Source organism: Maylandia zebra, linkage group LG6, assembly GCF_041146795.1.
Source record: "Maylandia zebra isolate NMK-2024a linkage group LG6, Mzebra_GT3a, whole genome shotgun sequence".
NCBI classification, from domain to species: Eukaryota; Metazoa; Chordata; class Actinopteri; order Cichliformes; family Cichlidae; genus Maylandia; species Maylandia zebra.
Window position 1 is genome coordinate 10,922,343 of NC_135172.1, and position 20,461 is coordinate 10,942,803.

The following is a 20,461-nucleotide window of genomic DNA, read 5'->3' on the forward strand; positions in this document are numbered from 1 at the left end:
AAAATTGTATCCAAGGAAAACTTGGAACAAAGGTGTCATCTGAGAAGAGTCTTTTGCTGAATATTTTATCCTGTGTGTGTTGCCTTGGGTGCAGACATTCTAGGAAACTTCTGTGAAAATGAGATGCGTGTTGAGAACTGGATCTTTGTTTGTCCCGTTTCTTTTAAACTGAGACTTTTCTGGCTTTTCTATATTTACAGAGACTGTTTTGTTCCAGTTTCATGAACCGTTTAAATCTGCTGGTATAAAGGTGTGATTGTGTTCTGGATGTGAGATGGAGATTAAATGACTATCTGGTTCACCCGGTAGATTTTCCTCTGGAAAGGCACGCTGGTGTTTCTCCTGTTCTGTGCTCATGTTAGAGCCCTGAACGCGTTCTGTTACATGCAGAACTTCCTAACATCGACCAGGATAGCAGTGACCTGGTTTGGTTCAGACTTCTCACTTATTTTCGGAAAGCTGAAAGGAATTATTAACAACTATAAGGCCAAAAGATAACATCTCATAGTTCCTGAAAACACTTGTTTCATTCATGGCTTAAAACAGAGCCTAACCCTAACCATACCAGTTTTTCCAGCGACTTGCAGAAAGTAACCAGGTTAACACAGTTTTGCTGATGTTACATGGTAAGGCACAAGGGTCAAGACATATATATGTTTTTCCAGAGACCGTTTTAGTGCAGTGAGCATAAAATAATCCCTGAAATCAGCCAACGTACCCATGATTGACCCAGATGAATCAGAGGGTGTAGCTTTGGATACTTTAACAGAAGCTATGACCCCGACAGCAGAGTGACAGTATGTGTCAGATCTGCTTTGGCTCTAGCTATCATTAAAAGCATCTTCATAATCCTGCTTCGTGAGACAGGACAGACTTCTGGTGTGAGCCATAAAAAAAAAAAGTGTCGCACTCAGACTGCTGACAGGCTGATATCAATATTTAAAGTGCAGACACAGTGTAGGTCTCTAACCCCCCTCCCCCCACCCCACAGTGGCTGCTGATTGCTCAGAGGGCGAACAAAGTGAGGCTTTGAGGTTGAAGATCTCAGGCTGTTATGAGGGATGTTACGCTCTAGGGGGCTTAGCATCCAGCTGTATTTACTGTATCACTAATAAGCAGAGATGTTGCCAACTTCACTGGCTTACTGATACAGACACTTGTTAAAAAGCAATGGATCACAGGCTATTTAAAATCTGAACCATATCACAGCTGCCAAATAATGAGCATCTAGACTCCTTGAGCTCCCTCGAGACCCGAGTCTCAGAAAAAGGGACTCAAGTGTAACCTGAAACTAAAATGGAAACGGGTGAAGTCACACAAAGTTGGGGAGATATGTAAATCCTTTGTTACACCTGCTAGCGCCAGGCAGATGTACAAAGGATGAAATACTAGCTGACTTTAGATCTCTCAGGTGTTCCTTTCAAAAACCCTGGACTAAATTTGTGAAGGACAGCGGGCTTTGTTTATCCACATGAAGTAGAAACCAGAGGGCAGCTTCTGATGCTTGACAGCATCGGTTTGTATAAAAACGTTTGCGTGATCAACTCATTGAGCCTCTTATTATTGTAACTCACAGCTTCGATTGCTGTAAGGCATCTACACACCGGACGTGTAAGATTCATGAGAAAATTCATGGGTTCAAAATGTTTTTCTGACTCACCTGTTGTTAATGCAGCTGTTTACACCCACTGAGTAAACGTTTCCAATTTTTCACATGCAAATAAAAAGATCTGACCAATCAGATCACTGCAATCTGGCAGTGACTGGCAACAAGTGGACTCGTAAATCAAAGTGCGCACTGCTACTTATATAGACATAAAATAATACTGTTTTACCAGGCGCTGCTCTCTGGACAATCAGCTCTCTACCTGCTCTGGTGCTAACTCTGATAACAACAGCTCAAACTACCTCACTGACATTCTGATTTACGTCTCTTTCTAAACGCGCTCGGCGTGTGAAGGTCTTTAGGCTACAGATCTACATTGAAGCGATGGCGGTCTCGGGTACTGAGGCAAACTTGTGCAACGTGAGCTTGTAATGTGCACATTCGGTGCATTAGGAATCACTTCCCCTGTTTCTGTCAGTCTTGAAAAGAACAAGCAGAGATGTTCTTTCTTCTTTAAGCAAGAGGCTTTCGGGCCTGGTCTCACTGCATGACTTCAGTGAAACCCTGAGTTAAGTTAAGCAATGTGACAAAGAGGAACATTCACCCCTCGGAGGTTGTTTCCTTTTAAGGGTCGGTGCAGTTTATTGTTCCAGTTTATTCAAGCATGCATAGCCACAAATAGCATGAATAGTCCTCCACCCTTTGCCACAGGCAGGAGGAGGACACAAGTTGGTAGACATGTTAGAACAATAACCAGCTTATTACAGATAGCCATTAATTTTTGCTAGATTAACTCTTACGCTTCACACAGTGTGCATGCAGGAATTTGACTTTTTCTCCAAAAAAACATTTGTGTTTGTTTGAGATTTACTTTGGTAAGCTAATTAAACCAATGGAAACTTTAGATATTTTATTTTTTTATTAGTTTTAAATTCTTTCTCTGATTTATTTATTTATTTATTTATTTTGCATGTAATGCGTCTTAATAGAGACGTGGGGATAAGGGAGGGGCTCGACGTGCAACGCTTGTCCACACTTGTTCGGTACCAGAGCCATGATGTTAGTAAAGTACAAACTATGAAGACTGTAGCTGACGATAACAATGGAGATACAGACTCACACTTTGTGTGCTTATTCTGACTACATCTGTCATTTCTTGGTGCAGAATAACTCAGGATGAACCAACTTTAGCTTCTGCCTGGACTCTCTTGCGTGGCACAGAGTAATCACAAAACCAGATAGACATGCTTTTGTTACATACTAGCGTAGAACATAATCGTGTCATTTAAAAAAATGTTAATGATACACAAATGTGTTTGCACACTCCAGCTCTCAGCAGATGCTAAACATTGCATTTGTTTGCCTGCTGATAGTCATGGTAGCAGACACTCTCTCCTCCTACCTACGCTCATATCCTGAGTGTAATTCATTTGCCATAAAGGGATAAAGAAACATAATCAGCACACTTACATTAAATCTGACCTGAAGCATCATTATTAAAGGGATTTTTAGAAAAAGAAATACATCGTCCCACGCCTTCAGCTCTTCCTCGTTTACTGCATACATCAAATTTGAAGTTTTGAAGTCTGCATATGTGCAAGCTGTGGCGTATAGAGGACCCAGATACAGGACGCAGAACACTAAATCAGAAGTGAGCCTTTGTTGTAGCTGATAGATATACCCCAAAAAAAAAATACACAAAGTCTACATAATATCTAAACATTGCCAAAACAAAGAAAAAACAAACAAGAAGACCAACAGAAATGTGCAATCTAAACAGGCAGAATGAGCACAGAGGCAACGATCAGCCAGAAGAAAGGAAGAGCACGACAAACACATGGGGAAGGGAATTCAGGATGCACGCACGCACACATGCTAAACACACGAAACACAGGTGCATGCAATGAGCAACAGGTGGAAGGAATGAGGGAATCAGGGGCCAGACAGGAAGTACCAGTAACAGTAACCTCCAAAATAAAACAGGAAGCCAACAAAAGAGACTGATAGAATAACTTTGGAGACAAAGAGGGACAATTGGAAGCAATGGGGAGATTGCTGCTACTCCTTCTACTACTACTAATAGTAAACATTATAATAATAAAAGGCAGTAGGATTAGAAATGAAAAGAAAACAAGCCAGGGCGAAGGCAGGAATTAAAAAAACAGAGTAGGAATAGTTACGGATTAAAAATGGTGTGTGTGTGTGTGTGTGTGTGTGTGTGTGTGTGTGTGTGTGTGTGTGTGTGTAAAGGCAGGTGACACTGGGCAGTGTAGTGTATATGTGTTGGATTTGTTTGGGAAAGGTGCAGGTTTACATCCAGCTCTGCACTTAATGGTGCCTAAAGAGCCAAATATGGATTTGTCATAGCAGCAAAGCGGCCGTTCAGCTATCTAAACACATGTGTAATGGATAGTATTATACTGAACTGGGCCATCATTTTAACCCGCTCATGACTGAAAATCACATGTTATTACTTTAAAAAAATACTAAAACTGAGAGAAAAATTCCCTGTGTTCCACTTTTTCCACTATTTACACATAACCAGCTCCTAGTTCAATAACACTGAACGAATATAAGAGCTGCACCGTTTGCGTTTAACTGAAGGGCAACATTGCCCGAGGTGAGCTCCGAGTTACAACCTGCTGTTTCTCTGGCGCCCCCTTCAGGACATACATCACATTGCCTGACAGCAGTCGGTGTGTGTGTCTCCTCACACTGTATCCAACAACAGGGTCTGGTGTGCCTCACGGGGTCCCTGCTATATGGACATACAGTTTTCTTGCAGTTCTGCAGAAAAAAAGGGGGTGGGGTGTCTTAAATACAGGCAGCGTTTACAGGCGAGCTCTGCGTGGATCACAGGTGAGGTCACAGCAATAACAGTCTTATATGTTCCAGCCGCTGCACGGTCATATCTCATTTTTCAAATCTCATGATGGGCGCCCCCTCCGTCCCGCTGATAAGCAGCATAACGGGGGGAGGAGCTCTCTCCTCACGGGGCTCCTCCTTCCGCTCCCTTAGTTTTCTTCCACTTGCTCCCCCCAACGCCACCCACCCCCCCTACACACACACACACACACACACGCACGCACGCACACTCATCTGCACCTCCTCCTGCTCTTCGCAGCTCCGATCGAGAGGAATAGAGGGCAGATTATGAGAATATACGTGAACGCCGAGGAGTAGCGGGGGTTCTTCTCCTCCTGTGAGCGGAAAAGGCGTCGCGGAGGACGGGAGAGAGAGGGACGCATCGTGGACAGAGACCGAGGAGACGGAGGGAGGAGGCGACAGCGGCTCGTAAACACGACGGAAAACGGCAATCAGCGCGGCAGAAAGCAGCTATCACCCCCTCTATCTCCCGCCTGGCACCACCAGCACCATCGACACTAGTGACACCCCCGAGTCCCTTCGCATCATTCCGTCTCCATCCTATTTTTGTACGTTATTGCTGTTTGGCTTTTGCTTTCCGTGCCTCTGCTGTGAGTATCTGTGGGGCGAACCGCTGCTCGTGTCTGTCGGAGGAGCAGCATCAGGGGCTGAGCTAGGAGAGGAGGCTGTGAGCCATCACCCATAGGATCCCCCCGCCCACCCCCAGTCGGGTCCAGCTTGGGACGATTATCTGCACATCCGATCCGGCGGATAAAGGAAAAAAACAAAAACAGCGAAGGCGAGATAACCGCACAGTAACCCGCCTTCAGCAGAGTGAGAGAGAGAGACCCCGGCCCCAGTTATCAGCCAGTCTCCAGCATCACCGATGCGATGGCATAGTGGCTTCTGCAGTGCAACCGACAGGCTCGACTCCGATCAGCAGGGCTCTCATCCACCATGACCCTCTGAAAGACATCCGGCACAGATGGGTAAGAGATGCTCCACTCTTTTTTTTCTTTCCTGTTGTCTTTTCCCTTTATGTTGATTCCGGGATGTGGAGGTTGGGCGGGGAGTGTGCAGGGGTGGGGTGGGCAGGGGCGGGTTGTGACGTGTAGAAGACCCCTGCCATTGCACTGAGCCCAGGGTATAAGACTGCAATGTAAGAAGGTGTGTTTGTGCCCGAGTCAGGTTGTGGAAGTTGCTGAAAACAGAAGAAGACAGGAGCAGATGTGTAGACATGATTGTTCCTTACTGGGTTCATTGGAAATGTTTTGTCCTGTGTATGTTAGACTTGATGTTCAAGCACCATGACAGGCTAGTCTGCTGGCCATTCTGGGCACTGGAAGGAGATGCGAAATATGTGCAGAGATGTATCAGCCTCAAAGAAGCAGCGATACAAGATGCTAAAGACTAAAGCTGAGGCTAATCGTGCTCATGTTTCACGTCACTCAGTGGGTTGACGGTGCACTGGAACTTTAAGGTTTTGGCATTTGATTCTCATTAAGATACATCCATTAGATTCCCAACAGTACTCTTCTTCAGGCTGTCTAAATTGTGAGGTAAAGATCGGGCAGCATAACGGAAGGAACCAATTGGCAATCAGCTGGCAACAGAAGAACTCCTCTTAACAGGAAGAATGAGAGCAGAACCTCCGTAGAGGCTAATTTCAGCCGTTTCAAACACCTGAAACGATGGAAGCCGTGAGTCTTGTCACCGCTGCTCACAGCTCAGCGTAAAGTTCTCCCAGCACATGACCTTAGAGGTCTGAATCATCCTTTTCCAAGCAGCTGACTTCTGTTTGCGACAGCTGAGGCCTTCACTGAATAACTCTACTTTCCATGTCTCGTCAAAGTGAAACCAAAACCAGAACACAACCTCTGCTAGCTGAATTCTTTTCTAATTTCCCACAGGAGTGAGTCTGCTGCTCCCTGACTGGTGCTTTGGGATATCCAACCCTGCTGCGGTGGGGGTGCGAGTACTACGGGGTTGAATAAGCTGATCCACCATTGAGCAGGCTTTGCGTGAGCTTGATCGAAGGTTTTGACTATTAGAGTTCTGTGGAAAGAAAACAGTAAACCTCTTCCTGTTTCAATACGTCAGCCGTTACTCTGGAGCATAACAATTAATCGGCTGTAGCTCCATTAGAGAGGCTCTGTGGTGCAACAATAGCAGACTGCACTACCTGGCAGATCCCAGGTGTGACTACACGAAGCGGTGCGTCAGTGATGAGCGCGCTCATTCAGTTCTCCGAGGATAAAGATGCTTCTTTTGGGCTTTTTCTTTTTTACAATGTCTGTTTAGTAACGACACAAATTTGAGAAGTTCTAAGTTGGTCTAAGCAGGTCTAAGTTGAATCCACAGTGAGATAGTGGGCTAACACTTCGACTTTTCCTGGCAGCTGTTTGGTACCAGATCAGTACCTGGCAGGGTGTAAAGAGAGCAGGCAGGAAATGAATTTGAGCTAGAGGGCAGCAGGAAGTTTCTCACCATGCTTACAGCTTACAGAAGGATTTCTGCTGCTGCGGTTGTCTGCAGTTATCACGACGTGCGTTCAAATGGTCCACCGATGTCCTAACAAACATCCCACAGCCCCACGTTTCAAACAGCAGCATCAACAAAGACCGTCTCTCACGGGAATGCTGGCCTTTTAACTTCACAGTTGATGCTGATGCTGAGAGACAGGGCCTCGTGCAAGAGTCTGTGAGGTGTGTGTGTGTGTGGTAACGGTGGTAGTGTTTGCAGGAGGAGGAGCAGAAACTGAAAGGGTTTGAAACACACTGTAGTCAGAATGAAGACGTGCAGCGAGCAAGACAGGGAGCGAACGGATGCACTGGATGACTAGTGAGGATGAGGGATTAGTACTCGGTAGGCCTGGGTGGAGAGAGGGGGGCCCTTAAAAACTGCCTGGACTCGGCAGATCCACCTGAGCCCCACAGCTGAAGCTCGCATCATTTGCCAGATTTGATTAAGAGCACACTCAAGAGATTTCTCCCGCTGTCGCTCATACGCTGTGAGTTTCTCTTCAGGTCTGCTTTACTGGCACGTATAAGAGAGAGGAAACCTCAGATAAGGGAGTCGAAAACGTGAAGCGTGCCGCGACCGTTACGGGTAAATCCTAATCTGCCAAATCTCACGTTTTGTTTTTTTTTACCCTGCAAATGCAGGAACCCCTGACTTGTGTCTAACTCCTGACAAAGAGGCGAATAAGCGTTGAACCTGTCGTTTAAGGCCGCGAAACGCAGACCGACAGATGATTTGTCCTCTGTCTGTTTTTCCCAGCGGCAGCAGAAAACAAACTTCGCTGCTGGTCCCATCATCCGCCCGGTTTCTAATACGAGGAATGCTGAAGCTTTTTCAAAACGTGATCAAATTTTAGGTTATAGTATACACAAAACCTCTTCTCTGTAGTTCAATCAGCATGCATTCTTTCATCCTTTTCTCCTCTCATACAGTTTTTTCATTAATGCGTGCCCTCTATCTTCCCCCGCCGCCACCCCCCCCCCAGCCTGCGACTCAGGTTGCAAGGCCGAAACAAATGGCTTTGCTGGCACACAGAGAGGCTGTCAGTTAAAATTGCCAGGGGTGATCTGGGTTTACGCGCCCAGATCAGCAGCCTTTTTCCTGTTGCACTACATCCTGTTTCGAAGGCTCTCCCTTTTCTTTTCTTCTTTGTTCTTCCTTTTTTTGTTAGGAAATCAGCTGTTAGTGCCAACTCGCCCAAGAGTCAAATGTCTTGTAATGATAATATTGCATTGACTGCAGATCAAGTTCGAGAAGGATTTTGACGCTCTCGAATCTCAGAAGGAAACGGCAGCCTCTCCGTTGCTTCTTGAGTCAAATGCGCTGAAATTTGTAATAAGAATTTTTTTTAAAAAGCGAGAATGTGTGCAGGAAACGGCCACAAACCAGTCTTGTTGTTATAAGCAGATGGAGGCGGACATCTGATATCCTGCAGTGTGCGAACGCCACTGAAGGACAGCAAAAGGGCAGTGAAGACAGATTTGCATGAACGAAGGAAAATCCCAAACAAAGCAAGAGCTGGCTGATTTTTGTTCACTAGGATTGGCTTTCTAGTATTGCAGTAGAGTGGATGTAAACACGGGTAGTGCAACAACCCACAAAACACACACAAAGGAATACTATTTTCAGAATTAGGGTGGAGCCACCTGCATGTGTTGCTTTAGCTGCTGGCAGTGGGTGTGCCCAACAGGTGTGATCATGTTAGTGCCAATCAGTCGCTCACCAAGTTAACAGAGCTTTGATTAGCACTCAGCATGAAGCAGGCCAGCTGCCTGCTGCCAGCTCTGTTCATGCGCTAACTCGCCGCCACCATCGTCACTTCCTGATGCCCAACAGCTGGCTGCACATGCAGCTGCTTCGACCTCTTTTTTTTTTTTCACAGATTGCTTGAAAAGTTCCGCTTTTCTTGGGTTTCAGCCTAAGAAGTGAAAGCAAAAAGTGACAAATTCACAGTTCAGCGTGACCGTGTGTGAGGGCACAGAGCGGGTTGAGGTAAGAAGCCTGAAAAATGTTTGTGTGAATGCCTCCTCAGGCCCCCTTTTTAAAGTGGCCTGCAAGGTGGACCGGGGTCCAGAATGTTGCGCCGTTTAAGCAGAGCTGTTTTCAAAGTGATCTGAAACGGGTCTTGAAGGGATCTTTGAGAAACGCTTGCATGTGCAGTGAGGGATGAAGTGAGAAGTGTCAAAAGTGGTAACCAAAAAGTGTTGCAACTGAAACTAGTTCTGATTCTGGAGCATGCAGTTTTAGCCCGTGCCACATTTTCTGCACGCTCCTGAAGTGGAACAGTTGTAGCCCGGTTCAGCAGCTGCTGGATGAATGTAAATGGATCCCGGTCGCCATCACTCGTTTGGGGGAAGCAAGTTTCCTGCTGAGCGGGTTTAAAATGGAGAACGATGTTGAAGGGAATGTAAAGGATGACTGGCTCCTGCTTAGAGTAACTCTAGCTCACCTCCACACTGAGGAGTGCTGCTGATGAAACTGGAGCTGAGGGAAGCCGAATTATCCTGGAGGCCACGTTGGTCCCAGCAGTTACTGCTAACATGATCTTTATTCCGTTTGTTGTGAGTGCGTTGTTTTCAGTGCTGAGGCACAGGGCGAGCACTAAAGCAGTTAGAAGCCATTGTCTCCTCCAGCCGGCGGGTAAACGACTCAGCAACACGGCAGGAAAAGCTTCAAAATAATCAGTGTAAATGTACCTGGATCATACAATATCTATGTTGCATCATTACCGCCATGGCTGTAATCTGTGCTGTGCACAAGCTGGAGTCGTCCCAGCTTCCAGGATGTGAAGATCGTACTGAGCTCACCCCACTAGCAGGTTACGTGCACAGCTTGCCTCTGCTGCTGCTGGGGGAATTGAGCTGTGTTCCACCTCTGATCTGGCATCTGTAGACAAACGCGCACACTCACTCACTGGGCTGGGCCTGCTGGCTGTGCTCCCACTATTCCTGGAGAGTCAGTCTGACAAACACATACATCTCTTTCCTTGTTTGACATCTTATTTCACGCCGTGTGCATACAGACCCTGCCCTAGAAAAGACTGAGCGTTGCATGAAACGTGGATAAAAAAGGAGAGTGCTGATTTGGAATCCCTCTCATGTGTTTATCCAGTGTAATCTAATCCAGATCTCCTGCACATACCTGCATCACGATCAGCCCCTTCTGCCCACATGTGCTGCAGGATCAAGTGTTTAAAGACAGCACTCGGGAAGGGGTATTTGGGGGAAGTGGGAAGGTGCACCCCCCCACCTCGCCTTAGGCTTGAGTGTTCCCAGTCCTCATTAGACGGTCGGGGAGTGTTTGATGCCTGGATGAACGAACAGCTACAGAGTTTTCCCGCCACTGTCGCTGTCACGCGACGAGCTGCGCTGATAAAAATAACATCTCGCAGCTCAACAGGTGAAAGGTGGCGCTCTGGTGTTCTATGCTGAGAGCTGAGAAGCTATCATGTCAGCTGCACGTGTGTGTGTGTGTGTGTGTGTGTGTGTGTGTGTGTGTGTGTGTGTGTGTGTGTGTGTGTGATCGAGGCCAGGTCTATTAAATAAAAACACCGGTGGTTTTAAATTTGTGGAGTTTTTGCTGCATTTGAATCCGTTTTACAGCGTTTCCTGTTGATAAAGAGCTGCACCGTGGCCGTTAATGCACACTGACAGGAAATAAATAATGGGCAACAAGCAGCAACGTGACATTTAAATGACGCAGAGGATTCTGTTTTTTCATCGTCTGTTGATGAATCACTAAAAACTTTGTTTCATAAATACAGGACAATCTGGGCGCTGAGCTGCCAGAACTACTGCTGTAATTTTCTGCATTTGTCATGTAGAAAAAGTGAGATGCGCTGCTGAAATCTTCTTTAATGTTATTTTAGGGACTCATTGAGTAGCTAAACATCTTTACAATAACAGAAGGAAGCGTTTTCACTCATCTGACCCACTTAAGATCAAAGTGGGCTGTGTGTGGCCCACGATGTCAAACAAGTTTGCCATCCCTGATGTAGGCCTGTCGCGCGGCCTTCTTTCAGTGGTCACTTTTATATTAGTAATTCTTACAGGTTCATTCACAGAAACTCTCCACAGTGACAGAGACAGTCATAATACAATATTTGTTCTTCTCTCCTTCTGTTTTTTTTTGTGTGTTTGTGTGTTTGCACGCCATATTTGCGCTCATGGCAACGAGTATTGTCAGTATCTAATTACGGATCATGAATGTTCGGTTCTCTGGATCCCCCACAGTGTGTCTGTTTTAATCTCATTGCAAACTAGAAAAAGAGCTCACTCGCCACGAAAGACACGCGGTGGTTGTTTTGCGTGCCACTGTTAATTTACGCGTGCAGTAAATTTGCTGTGCTGAAAGTGACGAGCAAGTGTTAATGTGGTAACTTTCACACCTCGTACAGAGAAGGCAGTGTTTCCTGATGGTGATAGGTTCATGATAGCGAGTGCAGGATGGGACGTTCACACACAGCCTTAGTTTGCTTTAGTTGTCATTTTGCAAAGGTTTTTTTTTTATGTATTGTCAGATGATTTTTTGATCACTTGGTTTATTTAGAGTTCATCAAATGCTTTGCAGGCTCTGCAAGTCTTTCTTTTCCAGTTCATTAGATTAGACACCGCACAATTGTTACATACTTCACGATATTATTGCAGTTTTTAATAATCTGTGATTATACTGTGTATTGCAAAACATATATTACAATTTATCAGCTTTTTTCCAACTACAGATTGTCCACAAAGTTAAACTTTGTGGCGCCATGCAACCCCACGCACGGGGCAATCTGCAGTAACTCGCTAACTGGGATTTGCCGCGTTAATGCGGTTATGGTGTTAACTTGACTTTAACGAGATTAACGCTGACAGCACTAATAGAAATATAACCAGAATACAACCAGCATGCAGACAGTTAAGTAGAGTCCAACTTGTACTCATTGACAGACTCATTCACACTGATGGCAACATGTTGGCAATCTGTGTTTACAATTTGGTGGATTATTTGCAAACACTGGACCATCTCTCTGAGAGTGATTGCAATCAGTCCAAATAAGAATGCAACTGTTTGCAGACAGGTTGCTTCCTAGCAGGTAAAACGTTATCATTAATAGTGATATTTGGTGTCCCTGTATCGATACAATGTTACCACACAAAATATCATAATGATATCTTGTATGCATGTACAAAGGTCTCTCAAGCATATATGAGTCTTGCTCACCGGTTATGAAAATTTGAAGGCTTGACTTATCAGCCTTCTGAGCTTTGTGTTTACCGAGACCCGACTATTGCTCGCTGTCGTATGTGCGCTTACTCTGCCTTTGTTTGCTTTGGCTTACAGCAGCATTCAGCAGTCTTTGTCTTGTGACATCTGCTAGCCTATAAAGATTGCTGTCGGACTCATTTCCGATGCAAATAGTTTTACGAGAAGCTGAAGGTGCTTTCGTCCTGAACAAATCTTCGGATTAATTAAAAAAAACAACTTGTTCTTCTCAAGTGTGTTAATCAATATTGTACCAACGGGCATCTCTCACAGAGTCTGAGATATTATTCATGCTGTATTTTAAAGCTCAGACTTATAATACAGTGCTGGTTCTAGTTAATAAATCCTCCTTCAAAAGCGCGCACACAGACAAACACACACACACACACTCTCTGTCTCCCAGGCAGGGTCTTTAGGGTGCTTGTTGTGATGATTAAATATGGATTTCTGCTCTGGCAGGTCAAACTTGAGTGCGGCTGGGCTGTATGTGTGGGTGTATGAAGAGCACTCCTCGTACCGCTGCTCCTTGTCACGGATGGTACTGACCATCAAAGGAGCAACATTTCCCTTCTCTTGCTTGCTCTCCCTCTCTCCCCTGTCTGTCCCTTACCTCACACTGTTTGGTTGGTACTCCCCCGTTCTAAAAAAAGGCACTTTCTCCCCTCATGTCCTCACCCCTCCTCTTGCACACAGACACACACGGCAGGCCAAAATAGAAGTTGTTTGTCCCTGAGCATGTATCGCTTCCTTTTTTTTCTTTTTTTTTTCTTCATCGCCCCATTTTCTCTCTCACCCACTTCTCGCCCTCTCTGTTTTTCTTGTTTTTGTTTTTTTTTTTGTTTTTTTCCCCTACCCTCTTCCATGCTCGGTCACCTTAGTGTCACCTTACAGCCACGTCTACGCTGTGGAGACAGGAGACCCACCTAGGTGAGGAAATGGTCCTGACCTGCCCTCAGCCTGGCATGTGTGTTTATTAAGGCTGCAGTGCCGGAATGTACCACTGCCACTCGTTTTATGGGGGTGGGTGTCAGTTGTATGCCAGCTGGAAATGACGCACAGTTCATGCCTGGGTCAGAAATGAATATGCAGAGATGTCTCTGTGTGTTTTGCCTGTGCTGTGGACCCAGATGGTTTGCATTTGGCTATCCAGAACAAAAAAGAGGAAGTTGAGATAAAGTATCGAGTTCTCTGCTGGGTAAGCACAGTTTTGGCGGTTTTGCAGATTAAACGACATCTGTGTATTTAGGTGAAAAAACTCACTTTGTGTGCAAACACTGTTTCATCATTTCAGTGACTTTATTTTGACCCTTGGGGTCACTTTTGTTCCCTAATGTCATGCAGGTCAAATATGCATATGTGCACATTTGCATTACAGAGAAAACCACACGTAATAATTATGTGTCAAAATTCTTCGAGTGGGTTTCCAATCTTTACGTGTGTCGTTGCGCTGCAGTGTATGCATTCCTACTAGTCCCACTTACCATTTTATATAGAGGAAAATATAGAAAACGTAGGCTCAGTTACGACTTGGAATGTTTGAGCATGGGTACATGAACAGTAGGGCTGCCACGATTAGTCGACTAGTCACGATTATGTCGACTATTAAAATCGTCGACGACTAATTTAATAGTCGACGCATCGTTTGAAGCTTTGTAAGATCACAAAGGACGCAGGAATGAGTAGTAGGATTTAAGAGTGTAATAACGGACTGAAACAGAAGATGGCAGCACTGCATGTACAAGGATGCCAGCTGCCGTTAAACCCCGAAGAAGAAGAAGCTGTGTCCCAGAATTCATAGCGCAGCTGTCAACAATGGCGGCAGCTAGTTAGTTTTAACTTTACTCTTATTATTCTTTCTGGGTCACAAAATAAACATTTAACATATTTTCAGGCGAGAATGTAGCTGTGTAAACCTCAAATATCTGCTCAGTTTATCAAGACACCACATATTTTCAAAAGCGCTCCGACGTTTTCGGAGACGTCTGTTACCCACTAGCTCATTAGCTAGGCGGGGGCTAGGCTAACTAGAGCCGTGAGAACACCGGACTCCCGGCAAATCGTTTTCAAACCCACCGCCATCTTTCGCTAGTCAGGTTAAACATATATATATATATATATATATATATATATATATATATATATATATATATAAGTCACTTAGATAACTTAAAAATGTTATTGTTTGGCTTTCTTTAGTATTTTATTTGTTCCTGAGTAAATCGGTTTGGCTGAGATTAAAGTTATAGTTTTTGCACAGCTAAAACTGTCAAGCAGACAGCTGATTATCAGAAGTGTGAGACGCTGGAGAATATACTCCGGTGTCCTGTTATATTTTAGAAAGCAAGGAGTTTATTAAACTTCACCGAAACAATCTGCAAATTTCATTAAAAATTAATAAACTACCATCTTGTCTTTATTTTTAGTTAGCACAAACACTTCAAGCTGTAAGCTAATGATAGTTATATAAGACCAGATGCTGCTGGTGCAATAAGCTGTACGCTGTACGTCCAATGGATGATGATCTGATTAGTCGACTAATCGCAAAAATAATCGGTGACTAGTCGACTATCAAAATAATCGTTTGTGGCAGCCCTAATGAACAGTAAATTCAACCGAAACATGCCTTAGGTCTGTCAGGGCGAAGCCTCTGACTTTATGCTCCTCATCACTTGCTTTTTGTTTGTAGCTTGCCTTGTCATTATCTACTTTGCAAATTAGCCATTCACTTAACGACTCAGTGATTCAGGAAGTCAGATTTTCATAATATATAAAGATAACCGAGATGCTACAACAGACTGAGGTTGAAAAGGATTTTCTGTGGGTGGCGACACCTGCTATTCAGGCGAAGGCCGCAGCCACTCTGACGCAAATCTGACAAATCGTCACAGGGCTGCGATGACGCCACAGTTGTCACATATAACAGTGGATGCGGTGACCACAGATGAGGCTTTAGGCTGGACTTAGGGCTGTTCGATATAACGATATATATCGGATGACGATATAAAAACGTCTATCGTTTCATTTGACGCTATTGTTTGTTGCGTGGTGTCGCAAAATAAACTGTTTACGGCAATATTTTTTTCATCGTTTTGAAAGTCACTGTAGTGGCTATATTAATTTCTTAAAGTTCTCTCTTTCTCTTATATTTAATATAACCACACTACAGACGGACAAGCGCCTGTTTTTATGCGTTGTTGTTAGCAACAACGACGGTAAAACCACTGCGTGTCCGCTTGTTTATTAAAATAAACTGAATCACGTGAAAGAGGATGCAGAGTGTTTACGGATGAGAAGTAAAAAAGAGCCGTCAGGTGCTAAAAAAAATCAACCTTAGACTCAAACGTTAGAACAGGCTCTTCCCCGCAGCACGACGTGTAATAAATACTCACAAAGAAAACGCCGGCCGTTACAACTTGCGTCTAAAAATGTATAGTTTCATGCATCGGTTAAAACACTCGACTCCAGGTACACGAGGCCCAGCTGCAAACACTTCACGCAAGTCGAGCTGCCCGAGATTCACAGAATTTACAGAAAATGTTACATTTTTGTGATTTATATCATCGTCGGAACGTCTTATATCGGGATATGAGATTTTGGTCATATCGCACAGCCCTAGCTGGACTGGAAACAAACAAGAAAAAAGGCTATTAGAGCCACAGATATGAGATGGAGGAGGGGATTATGATTCATATTCACCAACAAATAAAGCAGTCCGGTGATTCAATGAGATTTGTAAGGGTGACGCATGGCTATCACATCACATCATTTTGGCTGTTGAGAGATGCGTACGTCAATGAGGAGGCTGTCACCAGTAATGTGAGGGAGGTGAGACGTGAACACGAGGGTGGGAGAGGAAGATGAAGGCCAACTCTTTGTCTGCGGATGGACGGCCGGCTGAATGGATGGAGAGAATGAGAGGGAGAGGACAAGCAAAGACATTTTCATCAGGATTATCCTCCAGCCCAGAATCTCATCTGGGAAAGTGGCCCAGTGCTTACCGATCACACAAACGCGCAGACACAGACACACACAGACACAATGCCGCAGGAGGCTGCAAAAACTGGAAAAGCTGTACTTCACCTCAGTTTGCCCAGGAAAGCCCCTCTTTAAAGCTGCTTGCTACACGCCCCTCAAGAAATGTTGCTGGATGTTGTGACTGTGTGTGTGTGCACAGGTCATTTGTTTGTTATCCTCACTGAATCTCAGTGGATTTCCTCCTACCTGATTTTACTGTTTATTCATTGTGTATCTCCAAACTCCTGCCCACCCTCGGTGCACCGCAGCCAGGAGGAAAGCCTTGATAGCAGCTTGCTGCTTTGTATTCTGTAGCTACACGTGGAAGCTCGAGGCCAGGGGCCTCATTAAAAAAGTTCTTAGATCCTGTACTTAAACTTAGTCTTTGGTTAAATCCTGGCAGTGTTCTTACATCCAGTACGGAGCATAAAAACCCCTCTCATGCATGTCTGAAGAATCATGATTCTGTGATGTATAGACCTAATGGCCAAATGTATCTTGTACCATTTAGCAGCACAGTCATTATTGCTTTGTAAGTGGTAGTGACATTACTAGGGTTTGGTACTGTTCACAATTGAACTGATGCCGTTACCTGGAATTTGGTATCGATACCCAGCGGTACCTTTTCTTTTTTGGTACTCTAAGCATTTTTAATGATTATATTCAAAAATTTGTCTTACAAAGTAAATAATTAGTTCTCAATTAAAACATGAATTTATGTATTTATAACATTTTCCACATCATAGCACATAGATCAGTGTCTGACAATCTTTGAGACAACAACTTATCCAGTCACCTAATTAATTACCCGAAAAAGAGAAGCTGTCTATGTTTTAATAAAGTTTCATCCGTGGCTTTAACCATAGTATTCACCGCTGACCGCTGGTAGTGACAGCAGCAGGGGTACACAAGGGTTTACAGCATTTAGTGGTACCACCCGGTTGAATGTGGCTTATACGTGTGGTCATTTTTGTTGTAACTCTGGTCATTCATGTTACTGCTACTAGCAAAATATTGGAACTCACTAATGAGTCTACTTTGGTAGCGTTGATGAAGTCGTACAACTGAAACGTGCTTGTTTTGTTTTTTGATAAACTTAAACAAAACTCCTTTTTGTTTTATCAATACTCTCCACGCTGTAAAGATCTTAACATTCAGAATTGAAAGCCCATTTCACCCTTTACTGTTAAATTTCCCTGTGTTGCTCATAGTTGATGTAATTTAGCCGCTGAGCCTTAGCCTGCTAGTGTTAGCTAGCTATGCAATCTGAACTTCACTGACATTAGCAGTTCACCATAAACTCTACCTTCATTTTTTTATTCATTTATCATTAATTTCAGCATAAACATACTCTGAAAGTTTTATTATAACCTTGTGTAGCAATTTTTTTTATTTTTTTATTTTTCTGAAGGTAGTTGGCTGTATAGTAGTCTGTATGAGTTTCACTACTGTTGGCTAAAGGTTTCTGTGGTTTTACTGGGTACAAAATCTTTTCTGTTAATATTTTTAATCCACTTCTAGGAAATGTATTTTCTCCCCCCGTACACCCAGGCAGCCTCTCAAGCTGCTCTTGGTTTGTGTATTTCACTTTTTGGGTTTTTCTTATAAATATTGTTGCTGCTCTACACCTGTAGAGAGTTTTCTTGACACTATTTTTAAAAGTAGCATTACGTAGAAATGAAAAGCCTTGTATTCAAATGCACACACGTTACGGAGACTGAGGTTAACTAAAATTAAAAAGTAATTTGACAAAATTTGCCTTAAGATATTGCATTACCCTTTTAAACCATGTTCTAGCGAGACACTTAAATGAATTCAAAAAGGTGTATTAAGAAACTGTTCTTCTTAAATTGCGTTTAATTTTGGAGTAATTTATAAAACCATAAACTCTGCTGTTTGCTTCCCATTTAGCTGTTTGCTTCCTCCCTAAAGAAAAGTAAAGCTAAAAACTGGAAACTACGTATTCACAGTTGACTCCTGCCCTTCTGAAACAGTCACTTCGGTAAATTATCAGCCAATATTTGAGCTGCACTATAAAGGCTGCTCCAGATGTTTATATCCATACAAATATTCATACATTTAATTTGAAATGTAATGTTTTTTAAAGTAAGCTTTGGTCTTGACCAGGACTGTTTTTTGTATTTTGGACCAAAATTAAAACACTTCAATGTAAAACTGATCTGGCGTCCATATGTTCAAAATTGGGAAATTTGACAGCGCAGACAATCTCAGTGTGACATGATCTTCTGGGAATCCCAACACAGGATACAAGAGAAAACCTTAACAATGGTACATATTATGCGTGCATAAATAGAGCTTAAATACATTGTTTTATGACTTTATTTTTTGGCTTATGTCAGCTAATACCTTTGCAGAAGAGCTTTGTCCTGCGATTGTGACATTCTTAAATTAATTTCCTAAGAATTACAAAAAGAGGAAATGCAGCAAAGTCAGATTAAGTGACATGTACAGCATCAGTCTTACAGTTATGCTAAAAAGTGTACTGATTAAACTTTTTTTGTCCCCATGGATTTTATACAGTGCGATGCACGTTTCCAGCGAAACAGCAACCCCCCGCGCAACAATCATGCGCTTCCTGTCTCCTTTTTTAAGTTATTATTTTTTTATAATGCTTCTTAATGCTTACCGCACAAAGTGCAGTCAAGGTTGCGTAAACTGACACCACTCCCATTTGCACTGGATTTCACATACCTACAAAGCTGAAATGGGTGTCACAGGACCACAACTATTATCTATCAGCAGCTAAGGGAGGACAGATTGTGCAGAAAGGCTGTGCGAGAGACCCAGTGTGTTCGGGGGCTTGCGTGTCCAGGTCGCACACCATGCCTTATGATAAAATATCTATTTTTAAGTTAAACAAAATATTTTTTTAGCAAATGATTTCTATCGGTCAAACTGAGTTTCAGCCTCTGTGTGACATGCCTGAATGTGCACGTCAACCTATTGTTATTTTAGGATCGTTAAGCTACACAGAGATTATGTTAGAAAAATCTTACATGTACTGATGCAGTCACATTACTTTTTTTTATTGGAGCTGGTTACATTGATGTAATTTAAATTCAAAGATGGCTTTTTAAGTTTTCTGTGTATGTGTTTGTGGCTGTTCGGACACACACAGTCCCTCCCCACCAGCAGCTGTGACACAGCACTATTTCAGAGACAGGAGGTGGTTCCAGAGTTGAATGGGCTTTATTGTCTTTGAGTCAAGAGACACACACACACACACACACACACACACACACACACACACACACAGCGTCTGCCTATGTCTAAGATTCTTCATATGACATTTGACACATAAGCACAACGTGGAATGCAGTCAGTTTTCTTGGTGTCCTGGTGGAAGTCTGTTGTTTTGACAGTAGTTTAGCATCAAGAGCTCGTTTAGAGTTGGAGACAAGGACTCGTTTTTACTTGTGTTGCTATTTCTGGAGGAAAAATAAATCATGCACAGGAAAAATGTGCTTTGGTTTCTTAGAGCCATTTAGCTAAACTTGATCTATCTTTGAGTCTACTGAGGAAATCTAACTGAGATTTCACCTTCTTCTCAATGCTCTCCTTCCCCCCCTTTCCTTTCTTCGTCACCTCACATACACGGTAGACATCTGACCTTCCCTGAGCCTCGTTCTGCTGGAGGCGTCTTCCTGGTTAAAGGGAATTCTTCCTTCTTGCTTTACCCAGGAGTTCGATCATAGAGAATCATCTGATTGTTGGGGTTTCTCTCCAGTATTGGAGGGTCTTTATAGCACCTCGAGGCAACTGTTGTGAATTTGTGCTTGATAAATAAAGCCTCATTTAGAGTGGCCTTGGTGTATCTATGGTCCTTATCTCCTCCTAGATTACTGGACCAATCTTCATGAAACTGCCTTTCAGTTTGTCTCAGGCTTGTTAGCATGTGTCTCTATTGGAAAAACGTTAAAAAATATAACTAAGATAAAGATTTTACCAGCGACTGATTGGCTTCATGCGTAGCTGGTAATGTAAACTGCCACTGTTTCTGTCCAGATGAGACCTGAGCGTCTAACTTTAAGAGAACTGTTAACACTTTTTAGTTACAAAAAATAGTTTTATCCCAATAAATTAACACTGTTTGTTATAACATGTACAATTCTATGCTGGCAGCTCCACATAAGTGGCTAACCTGATAGTAAAGTGTCCCAGGCTTAGAATTTAACTTGAAGCTAAAGG

General features: G+C 43.5%; 1 protein-coding gene across 5 annotated transcripts in view; it reads left to right on the forward strand.

Moving 5' to 3' along the window:
• Positions 1-4,467: 4,467 nt before the first annotated feature.
• The window catches only part of mgat3b (beta-1,4-mannosyl-glycoprotein 4-beta-N-acetylglucosaminyltransferase b), a 59,146-nt gene continuing 43,152 nt past the window's right edge, over positions 4,468-20,461 (forward strand). For 3 of the 5 annotated variants that reach the window (XM_076884642.1, XM_004574689.5, XM_004574690.5), the window contains exon 1: positions 4,468-5,460. The gene's annotated coding sequence lies outside the window, so the exon portion shown is untranslated. Of the gene's footprint in view, positions 5,461-7,876; positions 8,984-20,461 lie in introns of those variants that run through there. The other 2 variants (XM_004574692.6, XM_004574691.5) reach the window with 1 other exon arrangement.